This window comes from Talpa occidentalis, unplaced genomic scaffold, assembly GCF_014898055.3.
Source record: "Talpa occidentalis isolate TD23 unplaced genomic scaffold, MPIMG_talOcc4v2.1 talOcc4.12, whole genome shotgun sequence".
Lineage (NCBI taxonomy): Eukaryota > Metazoa > Chordata > Mammalia > Eulipotyphla > Talpidae > Talpa > Talpa occidentalis.
Genome location: NW_023601212.1, coordinates 92,040,238 through 92,059,675, shown reverse-complemented (window position 1 = coordinate 92,059,675; position 19,438 = coordinate 92,040,238).

The window sequence follows — 19,438 nt, the reverse complement described above, 5'->3', positions numbered from 1 at the left end:
GGTCTGCAAGTTTGCTTTCTTTCTCCCCCAACATCCACCAAATGTAATCAATGCCAGGGCAGAGATTTCGCCTAAATGTTTTACCTATATCTTGTCTTCTGAGTCACAACTGTAAGAGGCGTATGGTAAGAATTCAATAAATGTCCAAGAAATGCATGAATGAAGAACTCAACCTCACCACATGCCTGCTGTGTATGGGGCACTGACCATGTGTCCTATCCCGAGCTCTTTAAATACATCGTCCCATCTCGTCCAGCTAATATTACCACCTTGGGTCTCAATAAGGGCATGTATTGCAGGCTTAGGTTGCACAGCTCCTGACTCTCACTTTTAAGCCTGGCTCATGCTTTTCAAGACCCCCACCCTCAACTTCCATGATGCATTTTGCCTTCCAGAGCATCAGGAAAATGTCTGGAGCTCTTTCCCTGCCCCCAGCCCCTGCAGGCCCTTGAGAAGATGATTAATTGCAAAATTCCTGCCTTGCAGAGGCAGTTCCATTTCCGGGGAGGGGGCTGCAGTTGAGAGGGGCACCCAGGGATCTGCCAGCTCTGACCATGTCTCAAGACCCAGAGCACCCAGGCTTGCACGCTGCCTGAGCTCCCTTGGCCTGCACGACAGCCTTGCTGTCACGTAGCGCGGGACTGCAGGTGTTCCGCACCAGACCCTCTTGCAGGAAGAAAATGCAATTAGGGCTGCACAGTCCACAGACTTCATCTCTATTCTTGCCTTGGGAGTGGAATCACAGGGCTGTGCATGGGGCTGCGTGTACCTGAGTGTGTGCATGTAGGTCTAGGGTTAACCCCTGTGGGAGACACACGGCATCGTTGGGAAGGGGGAAATGAATGCTTTTCATTTCTGCCAACACCTACTTCCTTCTCCTTCAGTATATTTCTGTAGGACTCACTCTGAGCCAGGTACGATGGTGTGTATATTATCAGGTATAACCTCGAGTGACTCTGCAAGGTCAGTGTTACTGTCCCTTCCATGTGAGTGATGCTGAGTGCCCAAAGCAGCCACTCTTCACTTATCTACCACATTACTTCTCTATTTAAAGCACATTTGGAAAACCTTCCTCTTTGATTTGACATTTATTAGTAGATTCTTCTCATTTCGGTGTTGATAAGTGCCACTGCTTTGTAATGCTTCTTCCACAGTCCTGTCATCCAGGTTAGGCAAGGTGATGCTGCAGTAACAAACACCACCAACATGTAGTTACTTAACACACATTTTATTTCTACTCACTTTATTTAAACTCCACTGAGGGTTTGGGTGACTTTTCCATGTGTTGGGTTAGCCCAGATTTTTCCAAACATTGCTAGACAGAGCAAGGACACAATTGTTTAGTGACTCTTCAATGCCAGAAAGTGAAATGTATCACTTGTATTGCCACACACCATTCACCAAAGAAGGGCAAATGACCAGTCTTTAAAGTCAAAATTATTTACCATCTGACTCTTGGCTGAAAAAGTTTGCTGTCCCCCATGTTGGAGAAGAATCAATGTGTATTTCCAGGCAAAGAGTTGATAAAGGGCTGCTTCAATTGATCATGTGTTTATAACTATCCCCTGAAGAGCAATGTGGTCACAGGCCAGAGCTAACCAAGGTCTGGGTTATATACCAGATGTAGTAAAATTTGAATCGTCCAGCTCTTAATTTTTGTCTACATTAGAGTCTTGGTGAGCTGGGCCACTGTCTTGTTAGAGCAGTGTGTGATTTTGGATGAGCCAGGCTGGATGATGATGATGATATGGCCACACAATCCACTCAGCACGATAATCACAGTATAGCTATGTGGAATGATGTCCAAGTTCAAAACTAGTGTCTTAATGCTCTTAGTCCACACCTGGAGCACAGCTTTCCCTTCAGTGTAATACATTCATTTCCTCACTTCTTTGGCCAGGAGAGCTCAAGCACCCAAATCACAATTTGGTTATCACATTTTCTGGAGAATGCAGTTAGGCAACAGGAGATAAATTGGTGGTTCAGGCTCTTACAGCTGGAGTCTTCTTGCCTCAGAGTTTCATCTGAGTCCCCAAAGCTGAGAGAAAGAGGGACCAACAGTCCCTATAGTCTAAAGTGAACTGATTAACTCTTTGAGCACTTTCGCAGGTTCTCAAATTGGATTTTCAAGCATTAGCCTATCCCCAGCCTCCAGGTTATGTTGCAGAAGGCTAAAGATTCATTTGGGAGTTTAAGAGAATAGAGTAAATAAATCAGAGATTGAAAGCATCTTTAGAGAGAATTTTTAGACTGTTGATCATTTTTTCTTTTTTTCCCAGCCACAAGATAGAAGGTGATAGTGGAGTTAAGGATACCTGCTTGGCAAGATTGAAATATATCCCCTAAATATATCCCCTAAAATATATATATATATATATATATATAATATATATATATATATATATATATATATATCTCCTCTAAATATCTCCCCTAAATATATCACCCAAACAGAGAGGGGGACTCACAGCAGCCAGGACATGGAAACACATGAATTGAGAAAATTTGCTTAATGGGGTGTTGGTTAAAAGAACAAAGTGTACAGTTAATCTCTACTCTCACCCTATTCTGAGGTCCCCATTAATTTACATCCTGCCTCTTCACATTGCCTTTCTTTGGACAGTTTATGTAAATGGAATTGCTCAGCCTGTGGGATCTTGTGTCTGGTTTCCTTCACTTAGTGTAATGTTTTTTAGGTTCCTCCAAGTTGTGGATTAGTACTTTATTCCTTTTTATTGTTGAATTGTATTTTATTGTATTGCTATACACTAGATTTGGGTACTTTGTGGGAAGGTTTTCAGGTGATTCTAATGGGAAAACTTGGTGGAGAGCCATTGAATGTTAAACCATCCCATTAGGGAAAAAAAATAAAAGAAACTTTAAGGCACCAAGTATAAACACATTTAACTTCCTCCTGGTTTATAAAAAAATCAAACCCAGCAAACCTTCCTTAGCTGCATGCCCACTGCAGGGAGCAGCTTCCTTCCTGTCAAACTTCCTTCCTGACAAACTTCTTGGCCAGCTGTCTCTAGCTCCTCACCCTCCCACTTGCTTTTCAACCCACTGACACCCAGCTTCTGGGGTGCTCACTGCTCTGAAACTGCTGAAGCCAAAAAAGGATATGGAGATGCCCTGGTCACCCTCCACCTTGACCTTGGGGCATTTGTCTAGTTAATCACTTCCTTCTTGAAACTCGGACATCATGACATCACACTTTTACGGTTTCCCTTTGAACTCGAGACTTTCTTTTCAGAATATTTTATTTGTATTAGTTTTATATGCTGTGGAACAAGTTGCTCTACATTTAGTGGCTGGAAATTTAGGATCTCAATGTCTGTGGGAACAGGTATAGCTTCCCTGGCCCAACTGTCACCCAGAGGCTCTGTGGGCTGCATTCTCATCTGGAGTCTTGATTGGTGAAAAATTCAACCAAAAATTAAGCCAACCTTGCTTAAGTTGCTGCCAGAATTAATTTCCTTGTGATTTTATGATGAGGATCCCTATTTCTTGTTGGGTGTCAGCTGCGGGCAGCTCGTAGGTCCTGGAGAACCACCCACAGTTTCTTGCCATGCTCCTCTCTCAATACATAGCAGCTTATTTGTCAAAGCCAACAAGAGTCTCTCACTCCAGTCTGCTAAGTCAGAGTTTTATATAACTTAATGCAATCACAAGAATGACATTCCACCCCCTTTGCTATATTCTATTGGTTGTAACCAAATCATAGGTCTGCCTGCATGCGTAGGGAGGGGGTTATATAAGGACTTGACTCACTGGGGGTTACTTTAGGCTGTATCTGCCACATTATTATAAAACACAGTAAATGAGCCAAAAGTCAGAGGTAATAACAGAAATCATGCTCGTCTATATGATAGCTTGACAGGCCACCTTGCTTATTTCAGAGTTTTCTAACGTAATGAAACCTATCAAATGAAATTGCAGCTTCTTGCGTGTCTATCCCTTTTTCATTTTCTTCTTCTTGTCCAAAGGACACATCAAGAATTTGAATGTTAGCATCTCCACTCACGTTGTTATACTCTTTCTATAAATACACATGTGCGTAGAGGCAGTACATACATGGGATCATACTGTACATAGGTGTCAACACCCCACATTAAAATTTTGAGGCAAGTCTATGTTGACACGTGTAGATTTAATTAATTTGCTTTATGGCTTAAAATTCCATGTATTTATTCACTATCCTATTGGTGGACATATATGTTGCTGCCAAGTTTTTGCTAATATAACAATGATGCAATAAACATTGCTATACCCAGCTCCTTGAACACATTTGTGATATTTTTCTCCCCCTATACTGTACATCTGGAAATAGAATCATTTGGCTACAAGGTGACATTGACTGTTTTCTCTATATGTTGCCATTTCTATTCCAAGTGACCATATCCATTTTCATTCCACCAAATGTCCTTGTCTTTTCGATACCTGCCCAACCCTTAGATTTTCCATTTCTTTTAGTTATTATCAGTCTTATAGGTGTGAAAATTGTTGATGTTTTAGTGTTCATATTCCTAATTTTTAGTAAACTAAGGCATTGGTTTACTTTTTGTTTCTATTAACCATGCGGGTTTTATGAACTGCCTGTTTATAGTCCTAAACTTCATTCATTTTTTTCCCATATGTGCCAAGGTACTTTGACCTGGAAGAGAGACCATTCCACACCTCTGCTTTTATAATGTCTCTGCTGTACCAACTTGTTGACATTTTCATGACGGCCCCTGCCCATATGGGCAACTAGAAGGTGTTCTATATGACCTGTGAAAGAATGGGGGACAACTCCTTATGGAGATGATAGTTGACAGACAAGAACATTTGAAATGATTGTATAGACTCAGAAATATTGAATGGTGAAATTGAAAAAGACATAAAAATTTCAGGACATTATGGTAAACAGAACATTCTCAATGTAACCTTTTGTGTGTCCTGCAAAGGGTGAGGCCCGGGCATATCTGGATTTTCACACATTTTGGCCTTTACTGAACTGTGGGATAATATGGCATCAGTGAAATCTTTTTAGAAACCTTGCAGCATATGTATAAACCAAAGCAATAAGTTAATCTCTTGAAAATACTGAGACTTCCCCGGGCCAGATTTTACTCATCATAAGGTCTGATCCTATCTCCTTGATTCAATTTTGTGTTTCCTTCATGTTGACAGGCATAAATCACCAAAGGCCAGTCTTGGGTTCATCAAACACTGCACTTGGGGATTACTAGGAATCCAGGATGGGAAGGATTTCATCTTAAGTTAAAGCAGAGCTATAGTTAATGTTCCTTCTATATCCTCTGGATTGCTTATCTGATCTTTTGCTTGTAAGGATGTTGGTAGACATTTCTGGAGAATCATTTAGCTTCAAAGTGACTTTCAATCTTGAATTGTTTATATTGATGATTAAAGTGACAGCAGCAGCAGCAACAACATAATGCCTTTGAGAATGATCCATCCATCCACCCATGCACCCATTCATTTATCTATTCCCTCCTCACCCCCCCCAAATTTATTAACTACAACTACTAAGTACCAGGCTAAAGGTCTCCCAAAGAAAATATTTTGTGTTCTCTTGAGTAATGTAAACTTATTTCAGAATCCAATATTCTGTTTTCAAGCATATTCCTAAATCAGCTAGAAAAATCTTTTATTTTATAAAATGCAAATATTGCTATCTGATGATAAAATTGATTCAGAATTGAAAAAATCTAGCAAATTAGGTATTTATTAATTATATAATGAAAATCTTCAGAATACTCTGTTCTCCCATGCTAACATTTGGAGTCTCTTTTTCAGATTCTTCACATCCCACCTACACATAACACACAGACACACAGACACAGACACACACACACACTCTGCACTTTTCCCCTTTAAGACGAGTTTATACTATATATGCTATTTTGGCACTTAAAATATAATGTATATATCTTAGGCATGAGTACACATAACTCAAACTCCTTTTCAAATAGTCACACAACATTCCATTTTATGGAGGCACAATAACTTAAGAAATTCTTATTGATAGGCATTTAGGATAGTTCTAGTACTTTATCATTAGAAAAAAAGGCTACAATACTTTGTTCAAATGTGAATAGCCAATGATTTTGTTTTATTTATTATTTTTTAAAGATTTATTTTATTTATTTATGCATACAAAAACTGGGGTGTAGGCCAGAGGTACAGGGGATGAGAGTATTCACCAGAGACAGAGTGGGGAGCAGGGCAGGCAGATCTACTGAAATACACTGCTGAGGGGAGCAGTGGGCAAGACAGGAGAGGTCTGCTATGCCTTGTGGGTCAGCTCCCTGGCCGGAGATCAACTCATGCTGCAGTGGCTGGCGATAGTTTAATAGTGGATGGAGCTAGAAGGGATTATGCTCAGTGAAATAAGCCAGAAGGAAAAAGAAAAATATCAGATGGTTTCACTTATAGCAGAAATATAGGGGAACCCAATAAGACATCATTTAAAAAAAATAACGGTACAAAACACAACAAAACAAAAATAGACAATTATAAATCAGAGACATCCTGCAGGGGAGGAGGCGGGAGAGGGATCAGAGGGAGGGAGGGAGGAGCACAAGGGACTGAGGTGATGGTGCACGGGTGCATTGGGGAAGGAAACTCTATGGGGACTACACCTGGGGGGGGGTGGGGGAAGCAAATATTGTTTAAAAATGAACAATGATGTAAAAAAATAAAAATGTTAATATTAAAAAAAGATAGTGCTGATATTTTAACCCCTGCACCACCAGGGTGGCCCTAGCCAATGATTTTAAATATGATAAATGGCCAGAACTTGGATAGCTGGTCAATGGGTAGGCATACACATGTAAAATTGTAATATCTCTTGCTCACTTTCCTTCCAGGAGTGTTACCTGAAAGTGGTATTTATACTCCCACTATTGGCATGTATGAGAATGCTCTTTTATCCACATTCTCACTCATACTGGGTGTCAGTGATAGGATGACTTTGTGTTATTTTGGTTGCACTTCTTTAAATTGTAATAAGCCTTCATAGGTTCTCATATGTTTAGTATCATTGGAATTTCTTATTTCATGAATTTCCTGTCTATATCATTTGTCTATATTTATAGGGGTATTCTTTTTGATTTGTAACCACTCTTAATAGATGAAGGATATTAATCCTCACTATTTCACATATGTGTGAATGGTTTTTCATAGTATGTTTGTTTTCAATTTATGGATGATGTCTTTTATCATGAGATTTAAGCTGTTTGTATAATTAAATCACTTAGTCTTTTCATTCTTTTTTCCTCTCTGTAGTTTTTGGTGTCAGACTATGAAAAGCTACCCACACTCAAACTATAAAAAGCATCTCTTACGTTTCCTTTTGACATTTCTTTTTCATTTTATGTTGGAAATTGATCATGGACTTCCAATCCAGTTTGATCATATGTAAAATTCCTACGTATACATGGATCTATTTAAATCCAATACCCTCATTTTGCACATGAGGAATCTCAAGAAAGAAGGGATTTAGAGATTTTCACTCAGGCAGTTAATGACAAGACTGCAGTTAGGACCCAGGGCTTTCCCTTTGCTAACCCGTGCTCTTTGCTTCTTGCTGTTATCTGACATATCATAAGTGCCTTCTAATTTATAAAACATTTACATTAAATATCCAACTCTGTAGTTTTCATTTGGCGTACCAAAGAAAACTTTTAGGTCTTCTCCCAAATGTCAATTCATTCAATCCAGTATGTTGGAAGACATACTGTCAAATCAATGTCTGTCAGATAAGTAGACCACAGGAGTACAGAGCAGGCACAAAACTTTCTGGAAGAAATAGGAGGTAGAGTGTAACCTCACTCTGCTGGCAAAGGGTGACTAAATGCTTTCAGTGGTGTTACATTTTATACTGCTGGGAATCATTTTATTAAAATTCTACAACAAGAAGATCAAGTACATTCATATTAAACTCTCAAATGTGAGTGAAAAATTTATATGTTCTGAATATAATGTATCTTCAAGAAAAACCTAGGGCACTTACTGCTGAGTTATTTACTTCAACTGGTGCAGCTTTTAAAAATTGATTTCCCACGTGAGGCATTGTTTTATGAGTTGGGATAATTATCTGAAAAATCTTTCAAAAGCATTTTAAACAATCCAACAAAGGTGTTAATTCCCAAAAATAGCAAAGGAAAATGTTAAATCTATTAGTGTTAGAAGAATTATATTTTTCCACAAGAAAATTGTTAGTAGCTCAATCAACAATGCCTTCTCTATCAAGATGTTGGGAACATGCAAGCATTTAGAAGCTGTTCATTCTCCATAAAGAAAAATAACTAGTATTTCTGGTCTAAATTCTTCATGAATTAAGAGGACTTTTAGGATCTTTCTTTGATAGTTATTAGGTTCTAAGATTAATGAGTAAGGTGAAACTGAGTATTAGAAAAATTACCTTTGGAAGTTCATTACATTACTAATAAAATACTATATGGTCATAGCAAAAGTATCCCTAGCATCGAAACATATTTATTTGATTGATGACCAACTGAAGTGACTGACTTGTGTTTAGGGGTCAAGTTACACGAACAATCCATGTTTTTTTTTTTTTTTTTTTTTTTTAAGATTTATTTACTTATGCATACAAGAGCTGGTGTACAGGCCAGAGGTGTGTGGGGGGGTGGGGGTGGTGAGAGGACTCACCAGAGACAGAGTGGGGAGTAGAACAGGCAGATTGACTGAAATACACTGCTGAAGGGAGCAGGGGGTGAATCAGGAGAGGTCCGCTGCACCATGTAGGTAGCTCCCTGGCTGGCCAGGCATCGAACTTGTGCTGCAGTGGCTGCAGATTGCTTCATAGGTTGCGTCTTAACCCTTGCGCCACCAAGGAGGGCCCAACGATCCATGTTTTTAAGGCATCAGATGTCAGTCCCAGTGAAGTGAGATGCTCAGACTCAGAGATCTGTGGGAATCAAAATTGAATTAACTAGATTGGTGTCTTTCATCTTAGATTGACTTTCACGTTGCAGGATGGAGAAGACAACTCTCAGGCATATGGATTGTGTAGGTTCATATATATTACTCTATCATTTTATTTCACTCTTTTCCCCCTTTGAGTCATTTAAATGGGTTTAATTGAAATTCCACTAACCCAGATGTCATACTTGTGAATATGGAAGAAAGCCCAGGCAGGTCAATGAGTGTTTCTAGTAAAAAATATGGTGAATGCTGAAGTTCCCTGAATGATGAGTTCAATGAATGTATATGCTTTGGTAACAGGGACAAGACACAAACTGTTCTGTAGGAGCAATTGCAATGCAGTGACTTTTTAAGGCTTGTTTTGATTCTGTCAATCCCTTCGAATACCCTGAAAATATTGGTATTTGAAAGTGGGCTGTCAATAAAGAAAACAGAAGAATCTTTGTTCTAAATTTATTGATTTTAATTGATCTAAATTTAATTGATTTTAAATGATCTAAATTTATCCAGTCCCCTTACCTCCCTCCAGCAGGTCCTGTCTTTCCTCTTGTCTCCCTCAGGAAAAGTAAATAAGAGAAACAGGTTCCCAACTACGAAATTATCCATACGTGGTGAAATAGCTTTGGTGCTTGGCATGGATTTGCTGGAAGGCACAAAACTTATTTCAGTGTATGGAAGAAAAAGATGCTGGGGGAAATTGAAGAATCACAAAAATGATTTGGATTACGGAAGAAAATGATGCAATTAAAGAACTTCCTGAAAGTTTAGAGCAGATTCTGAAATGGAGATCTATGACCACTTTTTATTCTACAAAAGAGGAAGAAACAAAAGAAGCAGCAATTTGATGTTAATGGGTTAAGGCTGGCCTTGCAACCTAGCGGAAATTTTAAGTTTTGATTCTTCTACCCCCTCCCTCACTGAACCCCCACACCCATGCTGTTCATTAGTGATACCATTTTGTGGGGATATGGAAGAAGAGTTGGTACAGAAGGTTTGGGAGAGAACTGACATTGATGTCAAAGGATCTGTTCAGACTTGATTAGTGAAAGGAAATGGAAGAGAGGAATCTTTTGGGGAGATTCCCAGCCCCTGAGAGGGGCCACACAGCTGTTCAATTTTGAAGTCCAATGGCTTGATGAGGTTGGTAAGTTTTATCTCTCTTGGAAACATCTAAGGCCTCAATCTACAGTAAGGCAATATTTATTTATTATTTTATTATTATTATTTTAAATATTAATTTTTTACATCATGTTCATTTTTAAACAATATTTGCTTCCCCCCACCCCCTCAGGTGTAGTCCCCATAGAGTTTCCTTCCCCAATGCACCCGTGCACCATCACCTCAGTCCCCTGTGCGCCTCCCTCCCTCCCTCTGATCCCTCTCCTGCCTCCTCCCCTGCAGTATAAAAAATACTTAAAGTAAGATAATTCCCTCTCTTTTTTAAAAAAAGATTTTTTTATTTATGCATACAAGAACTGGAGTATAGGCCAGAGGTTTTGGCGGGGGGGGGGCAAGATGATTCACCAGAGAGAGAGTGGGGAGCAGAACAGGCAGATCTACTGAAATACACTGCTGAGGGGAGCAGCAGGCGAGACAGGAGAGGTCTGCTGCGCCATGTGGGTCAGCTCCCCGGCCAGGGATTGAACTCATGCCACAGTGGCTGGCAGTATCTTGATAGTGCTGAGACTTTAACCCCTGCAGCAGCAGGAAGGCCCAGGATAACTCCCTCTCTTGAGAGAGTCAAGGCCATTACATATAAAGGTAGAAATGAGTAGGTGGTCTTGTTGAGGAAGAAGTGATGGTGCCACAGTGTCTAACTCTATTGAATTCACTTTCCTTTTGGGAGGGAATTCCTACTTTTATACAAGTACTGACCTTGTTTGTGAATAATTTCTTATTGAACTTTTCAGTTCAATGGAGACTAAATAAAGCATTTAAATAGGACTTTGCTAAAGGTCTGGGATATGGCAGGAAACCAGCAGTGAAAACCTTAGGACGCAGTGGAACATGCAGTACAGCTGCCCGGCCAAGTGAATCTGTCTTGTTGAGAATGACGTCTCTGGAAAATGTTCTCCCCCAGTCTGTTTCCTTCTGACTTCATGTTCCACCTTTAACATCTGCTCCCCAGGATAACTGTTGTAGCCATCTACACTGTCCAAGTCAAGACAGAGAAGCCAAACCTTCTCCTCTATCTGTTCAGGCCCATTTGTTAACCTGCTCCCCATCTGTTAACCTGCTCCCCACCCCCCGCCCGCCCCAGACAGCAGAAGCAATGGGACCTCATTCTCGGGAGAAACCCTGTCCTTTCCCTTGCGGGGTGGCCTTCCCCTGCAGATATCACTGGGACAGCGATGGCCGAGCCCTTCACCAGGCCCCGGCAATCAGATACACTAAGAGCCACGCAGAAATGGCAACGACACTCATTTCCTTACAGCCTCTTAGAAATCAGATATTTACAAGATTAATTTACAATAACAAGAGGCTCTTGTCTCCAGCTGAGGAATATTTGTGTCCTCTCTCAGAGCCCTGGAGACATACTTGACATTGTGGTGACAGGTCACCTGTATCAACCCTCACACCATAGTGGGTCTATTTTCCTTTTTCTCATCCCTGGAACCAAGTTAGCCGCCCAACAAGATGGCAAATGGCATTTATGCAGCTGCTGTCACGTTCTGCTGCAGGCTGAAGTTTTGCTCCAGAGATAAGAGTAGAGGCAAACAATTTTAGAAAAAGGATATCAGGTAAAACTGGAGACCGCATTTCATGGTATTGAAATTGAATATGCAATGACTAATGGCTGCCTCCAGCCTTCCAAATCCTTGATGCTCTTTTTCAGGACTGTCACGGGATGACTCGATGGGTGATATGCTTTCTCTACTTTGGATAGAGAGAAATCTGGAACAAGACAAAACTAAACCCTTTCTTCCTGGGACTTGCCTTGTCATTGTGAATGTGACCCAGTTTTTGAGACAAGTTCTGGAACATGTCATGTTCCTCTTGCCCCATCACAGAGAACTAAATAAAAATACAATTCATTAACAAGATAAATATGTTCCAGACACTTTAAAATATAAGTAATTCTCACTATCCTCTTTTGGAATCAATGTTGTTGTCATTACTATTTTATAGATGATACAACAGTAGCTTGGAGACTTTCCAGCTTAGTGGAAGGTGGTGGAAAAAGGATTTGAACCAAGTTCTGCCTGAATCACCAGGAGCTTGTGTTGGGAGCTGCAATGCTATGAAGGAGTCTGATTTTGATACCTAAAAGTGGTTTATGATGGCCTTATTTTAATGGAAGTTAATAAAAATTATTTTTTATCTCAGAGCTTTTAGTCAGCCAGGAATGACAGGGAGACCAGGGCTCAGAATCTCTGATCTTGAAAATAGGCTCAGTTCCTTCTTTGAGGAACCTGATAGCTAGAATTTGAGGGCGATGAGACAGCAGGAAGATTAGTATTTCCACAGCATAGCATACCTGACTGGCTAGCTCCTTGTGGGTTGTGAAATTCCCTGAGCCACAATTTGTGAAATTCCTAGTTTATGTGAAGGTGAAAGTAGGGAGAGCCATTTCTCTTTCCAATAGTTAAATTCTCAGTCCATCACTTAGAAATTCTTTTTTTTTAAATATTTATTTATGCATACAAGAACTGGGGTACAGGCCAGAGATGTGGGGGGGGGGTGAGAGGATTCACCAGAGACAGAGTGGGGAGCAGAACAGGCAGACTGACTGAAACACACTGCTGAGGGGAACAGCAGGTGAGACAGGAGAGGTCTGCTGCGCCATGTGGGTAGCTCTCTGGCCCACTGGGGATTGAACTTGTACTACAGAAGATACAGATAGCTTCACAGTGCTATGCTTAACCCCTTGCGCCACGAGGGAGGCCCTTTGAAATTCTTTTTTTCTTACTGTATTTTTTATTAATATATTTTATTTTATATAATTCTTACATCATTTTTCATTTTTGATAATGTATGCATTTTCATTTTGGTTATATTCCCCATATGATTCTGCCCCCCCTTATTTTGACCCTAATCCCTCCTCTCCTCCCCCCTAACCCCCTGTAGTGTGTCTCTGGTTTATAGTTGCTTGTTGATTTTCTTAGAAGTATTTGGAACTAAACATCTGTCAATCTTACCCTCCATCCTTGATTGATACGTAGGATTGTGAGAATCAACACAAAGCATGTGAAAAGCACTGTTCCTTCTCTATTTCTCAGGACTCCAGGAAGGAGGAATTTCTCCCAATGTTCTCATCTTATATACAACACAACTGCGTTGTGGTCCAGGTTTGTCATCTAGAGGCGAATGTAGACATCCATCTCTAATTATCCTCACCGGAATCAGGATGCGTAAATTCTGCTGGCAATTGCCTGGGTGGCTATGTTCTATGCAGTTTCAGATTCTCTCATGGTGTTTGAGATGAGGTCCAAGCTGGCTGGATAAGAAACCCGTTGCCTTTGGGTTCAATAGGCTTCCTCCAACCACCCTTCCAGGAATAGAGGTCATAATTGATGGCCACCAGTCTGTTTCTTGAATCTATTTCTCAACAGGTTCCAAACCCAGAGATATGGGATCCAAAGGTATGATTTGTCAGGCACCTCAGTCCTCAACGGTGGGAAGTACATGCACCGTGAACCCTCAGCCGACTGTGGAGAGTCTGTATTAGGGAAGGGTTCAAAGCCAAGTTATTTGGGAAAGTTGCAATTTCCTAGTTCTTCACCCCTGGTTCTTACACCTAGTTCAGTGAAGTGTAAGATTAGGGGGACAAGATGTTTTCCATGTGGCTGTTTCTGAATCACTGGGAATGTTGTAGAAAATTGTGTTGTCTTGGACCCATTCCCAGAGGTTCTGATTTATTTCTTCTGGGGTTAGAGGTGGGCATAGTAAACAAGCAAAAACCAAATTCAAAGTGAGTCTAAACACAACTTAGTTTGTGAACCACTAAAATAAAGATGTTGCTGAAACCTCCCTTCTTCATTGATCAGTGTTTCCCAAAATATAAAACTTGTCACACAAATGATGTGTGAGTCACTTTGGATAGCAGATAGTTTGGTTTTGGTAACACTGAAGCACATTGTGAATAAAAAACCTTTCCCTTTCTCATTAGATATCAGTTCTGATTAGGTTAAGGAGAAAGTCTCAATATGGTAGTAGTAGGTCCTTAACACCTATCTTTTGTTGTGTGTCCAAGAGAGAAGTGATGTCAGTTTCAGACAACTGTATAAAGAACTGTTGACAATCTTTGGTATTAACAAAATGATCCCATCTATATCTGACAGATGATACTGGGTTTTCATTTATGTTAATGACAAAAAGTTTTCTGTAACAAAACTCAGTGGTTCTCCACTTTGGCTACACATTGGTGCCATCAAAAGAATTTTAAAAATACTGCTGTCTAGATTTCATCTTGGTTATTGGAATTTTCAAAAGCTGGTGTAAAGTCACCATTTTTAAGCACAGTGAATCTCAAACTTTAATGTGTATTTGAACTATCAGGGGAAATTTGTAAAATTCACATTCTGCCTCAGCATGGTGGGCTGGGTCCTGTGCTTCTACATTTCTGCAAGCGGTGCTGGTGCAATGCTCCTATCAATAGGTGGGCCCTGTTTCTCTAAGAAAAAATATATTCTATATTTTCATAAGCTAAATAATACCATCCAGATTCCTTTTTTTATGGAGGAGTGGAGACCAAATCTCTATTTTCAAACACAACATTTTCTTCAGATATTGACTTTCTTGCTCCGATGAGTTGTAGCCAAATGGTTTCAGCACTTTGGAGAGAAGCACAAGCAATTGCTTTAAAGGTCCAGTACTGGGCCTCCCTTGGTGGCGCAGTGGTTGAGCACTGGGCTGCGAGGCTGCCTGCAGCCTCTGCAGCGCTGGTTTGTTCCCCAGCCACTGGCGAGGGTCCCACCACAAAATAAATAAATAAATAAAGGTCCACTACTTAAGGACCTACGAGGCTGAAATCTGTGTATAAAAGTGTCTGTGAAACAATTACTGTGGCAATATCATGTGCAAGATTGTGCATGCAAGTTTTAAAAGGCACATAACTCTTTGTCTTACCTGCCAGTAGTCTGTATTATTTAATCTACAGTCTTTGTGGTGGATCCTCCACTCTGCCAGATTTCATCAGCCATGAAATAGAACCCATGATATTATCCCTTGATGTTTTCTGACTCCTCATTAAGGGAATTAGAGGATGGCTTTAGCCTAAATAGCAACCTTGGACGATGCAGAAACTAGTGGGAACAAGCTGCTGATTTAGGAGAGTGTTGAATGCCAAGAAAAACATGTCAAGGGTGCCCGGTGAAGTAGCTCTTGGAACCAAACAGGACTGGGCTTAAATACCAAATCATAAATTACTTGCTGTGACCTTGAGTGCGCTTAATTTATTCCCTGTAGGACTCAGTATTTACATCTCAAAAATGGAGATAACAACAATCTCCTTCGGTCATGCTCAGCGAAATAAGCCAGAAAGAAAAAGAAAAATACCAGATGGTCTCACTCATAGCAGGAATCTAGAAAACTTAAATAAGGGACCAGGAAAAAGAATAACTATAAGAAAGAAAATATCAAAATCAACAAACAACTATGAACCAGAGATACTCTATGGGGGGTGGGGGGTGGAGAAAGGAGGGCTTGGGGTCAAAATAAGGGGGTTGTAATTGTATGGGGAATATAAAAAGAAAATTTAAATAAATGAATAAATAAAAATGACTGTAATAGAAGTAGAAATAAGAAAAAAAAAATAACCTCCTTCAACAGTTGTGATAATTGAGGTAATAAGATCACATCAATTTCTCACTTAAAACTCCCCCAGTGGATTCCTAACAAATTCCCCACCCCCAGGCTCTCATTGCTGTACCTGATTTTGCTCGTGCCCACCCCCACCTGCTTTGTTCTAGTCCACTTTCCCCTGGATTTCTATGCTTCAGCAATGCTAGTCTTAAATTCGTTCCACGAGCACTCAGGTCACCCCCCTTTCAAAGCCTTTTTAGTTACGGATCCTCTGGCTGGACACCTCATTGTCTAGCCTTCGCCTTTTAATTTGGGTTCCAGTTCCACAGCTGCCTAACTCCCTGATTTAGCTAATGTTTTTGCCTGACCCCAGTTACTTACTATTATTTGTTACCTAGCTAAGTTTCCTATTATTTCTAGTTCCTAAGTGTCTCAATGACTCTTGTTTGTTCCTTAATCTTGCTCCGACATTTTACTAGCACCTAAGACAATGTTCCTGCACAATCCTCAATCATATTTTCAGTGCCGTTGTTTAACGATGCTTTCACACACTGATTTCAACTCTTGGTCTTTCTCCAGCTGAGGTGCTGGCCCTTTAAACCAACTGCCTTCCTTAAAGTGTTTTCATTGAGACCATCTGAGTGAGATCTGCTTCCCTCCCAGACTGCGGCTGATATGTTGGAAATACAGCCAGAGAAACACATTCTAAAAACTCCCTTGAAAAACTATTTGTGGAGTTAATAGACACCACGATGAATATTTCTTCTTGGGGTTTGATCTGGATCCTTCATACTGCAGTTTACATCTCACACTGTCTTCTTCTATGTCTGGCGGAGAGAAATATTATGTTACTGCCATTCACTCGGTAACAGAGATTCACAGAGCAGATGAGGAGGCATCGCTCTCCCCTGTGGCCCTGTTTTTGCTCCTTTTTTTTTTTTTTTTTTTTTATTGACAGGAGAGGTCTGCCTCGCCATGTGGGTTGCTCCCTGGCCGGCCGGGGATCGAACTCATGCTGCAGAGGCTGCTGATTGCTTCATAGTGCAGTGCTTAACCCCTTGGGCCACCAGGGAGGCCCCCTGTTTTTGCTCCTTTTTAATCAGAAAAGTTTTCCTTTTCTGGCACGACAGTGACACAGTCTCCCAATAAGCCCAGGAAATTCACAGTGTCTATTTACCAGTAGACAAGAGCTTCTGATCCCCCTTGTTGTGTCTGGCAAGTATGTGGATTAATTGCACACTCTCGTAGAGGCTGAGCCACCACATTTAAGCTGAGTACACTAATGAAAGGATTATTATTTAACAGTTCAACCTCCATCAATTCACTTTTATCCTTCCTCCCTGCGTTGGTGAACAAAATTAATGAGGACGCTGTGGCCATGCCTAATAGCTTGTTTGCGAAGTTCTCAGCCAATTCTTTGCATGTCTCTACTTCCTTCTTAGCTTGTAAGTTTAATTTCATTCTCCAATGTGATGCAAAGATAGATTGTGACAATAGTTTCCGGGTAGCTGTCAGAACTGACGGTGGTTGTGTGGGAAATGCATACCTAGTTTGAGAGCTGTGGTTAGGATTCCAGATAGAGTCACTTAAAAAAATCCTACCTCACAGGGATAGGTCAGACCAAGTGTTTTAATTATGATGCTGTTATAATAGAGCTCATGCTTGGATGACCTGGGTTTGATTGAAGACTTGGAAAACTATGCAGTATATACCGAACTCCAAAAAGGACACAACTATAATGTGATCTTTAATGGTGGAGAGTGGTGAGTCAGAATCTTGCAGAGAAGGCAGTGATGCAGAGTGGAAAGAAGTGTTTGGTGACCTGGGCTCTACTCTGGATGTGATCATTCAATCATTCACCTCTTCGGGTCTGGCATCCTTGTCTGTGAAAAATGTACAACCAGAGGCTCTTTTAAATTCCTGCTATTAGCAACCACTCCATAAGGTACATATTGGAACTCCTCTGAGCCCCAGTTTATGGAGAAGAAATTGAAAGTTGTCAACATCGCCCAAGGCCACATAGAGAGTGGCAGTGTGCAAAGTTATAGCCCCTAATGACTGACTCCAAACCTTGGCTTACTGGTCCTAAAAGCTTTTACTCACCTTTCAGGCAACTGCAAACAAATTAACTTTCATATCATTTTCTACAGGAGGACAGTTACTCAGAGGTCTTCCAAGACTTATTCAAGGTCACACCTCTTGTAAATACAGAGTTGGGAGGTGAGTCTGTGGCTGATATGCGAGTCCAAGCTTTTATGTTAGATTTCCCCATACAGCTGTCACTTTCTCAAAGATGTACAGAGGACATGATCTGGAGGGAATTCAGGTTTATACCCAGTAAGTTACCTAATTTCTCATGATAGGAAACAGAGTTTCGTGGTCTTAAGTTCTGGAATACATCTGATTGACGAGGAGACAGGTGGGACTCAGATCTCACCATTTTAGCATCAACAAAAATTATAAGTGAGATACTCATTTTAAAATTTTCCATCAAGGGCTCTGTGATTGCATGAACCTATATGTAAACACCAAACGCCAAGTGTGCACCATATTAGAATTTATTATAATACAAACAAGTCCAAACACAATATAGTATCTAATTAAGAAAATATGAACATTTACTAATTTTCTATGGTAACATTCTATTCCATTCTTTGAACTGGAATAGCCAACATTAGAGTCTTTTATGCACTTCAGATAGGACCTCTAGGCTGGACCAGGAGGCGGGCAATAGCAGTGCAAAGTAACCCTTTTCCAGTCGCAGACTGTTTGCAAAATGGAAATTCATGCCTTTCCACGGTCGGTCTTTTTCTGGTTTGTTGTCATCCTCACTGTCTTTCCCACGAGAATGTTCAGTCCTTGAGTTTTTCGATAAAAGACACAGCGTGTACAGGTGTAACATCACTGCATGCTCAGCCAAGGACACAATCACACAAGAGAAATACGAGTGAACGGTCTTTGAAAGAGGCATCACAAAAGCCTAGACAAGGTGATGGCTGAGGCACCACCACCAGCAGCTGTTGACATGACCAACTTCCAAAGTCAAGGCTTTATTTCCAAAACTGGCCTGAAAGGAAAAAACTGGAATCTTCTTAAAAAAATTATTATGTCCACGGTTATTACTATAAATAATAATAAATTAAAAGTCTTTAGATTATCTGAAATAAACTCTGAAAAGGTTAGGAGATATGTATGGACCTAACCCAAGGGCATTCATGTACATTTTCACCAGAAGATAACAATTCATTGGAACGCCTTCAAGTATCAGACCTCTTTTAAATACTATTTGTCAAAATAAAAAATGCACTCAGAAGGAAACGAGGTCAAAAATACCACGTGGGTAGCCACTGTTTTTTAAGAGAAACTATAAATGAGTGTATGAGGAAAACATTTCAAACACACACCCAGTTTTTCTTTTTAAACAACTTTGACATCACCATTAAAAACGTGGAGCAGAGACCACTGGAATCCACTCCGTATTTTCCATCTTACATTCGCACGAAGGAATTGCTTAATCTTTATTGATATTGCACTGTGACTCATTCATGTATAGCTCAAACTAGCATTTTGAAGAGCTATGCATTTAGAAAATAAATAAATAAATAAATATATATATATCTATATATTCGGTGTAGGTAGCCTTTGGTCAATGTTCATTCATAAGGGGGTGTGGTGGAATCACATCGTACACACATTGAATGAACATGTATTCAACTGCACGTGCTTGGCAGAAAAGAAACAG